The sequence below is a fragment of the Cyprinodon variegatus genome, unplaced genomic scaffold (assembly GCF_000732505.1).
Source record: "Cyprinodon variegatus isolate N-32 unplaced genomic scaffold, C_variegatus-1.0 Scaffold534, whole genome shotgun sequence".
Taxonomy (NCBI): Eukaryota; Metazoa; Chordata; class Actinopteri; order Cyprinodontiformes; family Cyprinodontidae; genus Cyprinodon; species Cyprinodon variegatus.
The window spans coordinates 340,874-343,300 of record NW_015150987.1 but is presented as its reverse complement, the minus strand read 5'-3'; the positions used below and the strand labels follow the sequence as shown (position 1 = coordinate 343,300).

At 40.3% G+C, this 2,427-nt stretch overlaps 1 protein-coding gene across 1 annotated transcript in view; it reads left to right on the top strand.

Moving 5' to 3' along the window:
• Window positions 1-706: 706 nt before the first annotated feature.
• LOC107095263 (retinol dehydrogenase 13-like) overlaps window positions 707-2,427 on the top strand; it is a 14,904-nt gene continuing 13,183 nt past the window's right edge. The window contains exon 1 of the mRNA XM_015391283.1: window positions 707-739. The gene's annotated coding sequence lies outside the window, so the exon portion shown is untranslated. The remainder of the gene's footprint in view (window positions 740-2,427) is intronic.

Sequence of the window (2,427 nt, the reverse complement as noted above, 5' to 3'; positions counted from 1 at the left end):
CCTTGCATGGTTTGTTTTCAAATGGTTTGCTGCTGTCTGTTTGGACCTTTCTGAACATGTGCAGCAAACAACATGCAGAGAGGCTCCGTCTGGGGAGTTTTGGGGGGAATTTATGAAATTCAATTGATAACACACTTATTCACCTGAGAACTGATAAAGTATAAGTATAATAACGTATAAAGAATCTCAGTCTATCTACATATTTATTTTTATTGCATTTTAAATAGGACTATAGGCTCATAGGTCTTTTTTCCAAGAAATTTTTAAGAAATTCACAGCACCCCCTGATCAGGAGGACTTCCATCTGTCCTGAACAGAGTTTAAAAACATTTGGTGTTTAAGCCAATGTTGTTATTATATAAATCTTTTTTTCAAGCACTTTTTAACTCTTCTCTCATTGCTCTTTGTCTCTCTTTTTTTTTTATCTCTGGGTGTTTTATTTGACAGGAAATATCGATCTATTCTTGTATAAGGAAAGCAGAGGGCAGAAGTTAATGTTTTGAGTCACAATTTTCTGTCATCTTTGTTATGGGATTCCAAACATGCCTAAATGTGGGGCCCCACCTGTGAGGGATGTAGGCATCCACCAGAGGGGGCTATACTCCTTCCAAACCACTGAGCTACCAGCAAAGCACTTAGTGGGGAGATCAAACCTAGTTTTATTTTTGCAATCAGACAAGATCAGATCCTGGAATTGACCCCTGGGGGGTGGAAGCTGAAGCTGCCGGGGAGACATGAGGTACGGGGGGGGAGGTTTGTTAATACAGAATAGTTCTTGAAGTATTTATGAAGCAACCTTGGTCAAATTCCAAGATTAAAAATATAATCATCTTTAAATTGAATATTTCTTACAGTTCAGTTAAGCTGCAGCATCTTTAAAGTCCAGTAAATCCAGTTGGATCAGACATGACTGCTCATCCAGAGCTCAGATCAAACACTGATCAGGATTTCATCTCAACAATCTCCTCATCATCAACACACTATCAAACAAATCTGTTTTAATCTTGATTTAAACCCCTCACTGGTGGAGGATTATTAATCCCTTTTATGTTTGTTTTGCACACAAAACTAATAGGAAAAGAGCCTATAGGCCAAACAAATCAACTCTACCTTTGTCCCTTCTTCCTGCCACATCGTCGATTCAATGATGTAGCAACAGACTGGCTTTTTATAAGCAGTAGTTCTAGATGCTGATAGCTGGTTCTTCTGTAGAGGTCTGTCTTTTACTTGATCTGGAGAAGCCTCTGACTGAAGACACTTTGTTGTTTAACTGACTGATGAAGGGGATGCTCACTGTTCGCTATAATATTCTTGGTTTTATAGAATAGAATAGAATAGAATAGAATAGAATAGAATAGAATAGAATAGAATAGACAATCCCTTTATTTCCCCACAAAGTGGAAATTCTTGTTTTTACAGCAGCAAAAAGATTATAGAAAAAATGGTCACACAAATGTGGACCTTAGAAAAATGTATAAGAATATCATAATGAGCCTTGGCCTGGAAAACTTTGAAGACCCCTGCTGTAAAGTGTTTACCAATAAAACTAACCAATAAACAGCTGTGGACATTTTTTACAGTAATAGATATTTGAAAATAGCAGCAACACCAGAGATGTGCAGAATGTTATTTAATTGATTAAGATAGAAAATGTGCAAAATCAGCATGAATGGAGCAACTTATTGAGGTTGTTGGGAACAGTGGTGGTTCTAGAGTCTTCCAGCTGCTGGGAGGAAGGATCTGTGATAACGCTCCCTGGTGCGTTTAGGGTGCAGCAGTCTGTCACTGAAGGAGCTGTCCAGTTCAGCACCAGCTGAACCAGCATGGGGNTGTGAGGTTCTGATCTGGTATCAGAACTCTGACTGCAGAACAGTCCATCAGTTCTCAGTCTGTAGGTATACAGTCCTGCATCAGAACCTTCAGCTGGTTCCTACTGGACCGGCTGGGACTCAGGTGGTACTGTGGGTCAGAGATCAGCAGGATGATGATCTGCTGTGGATAAAAAAAACCTTAAAGATAGAGTTGGAGGGGAAGAAAGCACTTCCTTTTGTAACTTCCTGCTAATGCAAACTTCCTGTCGGTGTTTCACAATAAAAGCCTGCACCCTGCCTTATTGTGAAACTTTCTCAGCTCTGCGGATCAGCTGCTGGTTCTCCACTGTCACAGTTCCATCAGTGATTCGTTCATAAAAGAGGATTTTTTTAATGGATAGAGAAACCACAGTGTGCCCTGGTTCTGCTAATCCAGCTAGAAAACAGGAACCAGGCTCTAAATCTAAACCTTCAGGAGCTCATTAAGAGAAAGAAACAAAGTAGGCCTTCTACCCAGGGACGGATTTAGAAAATTTGGGGCCCAAGGCAAAGACAGGCAGGGGCCCTCTGAATGGAGAAAACAACACATAGAACAGCCCCATTCTCCAGATGTAGA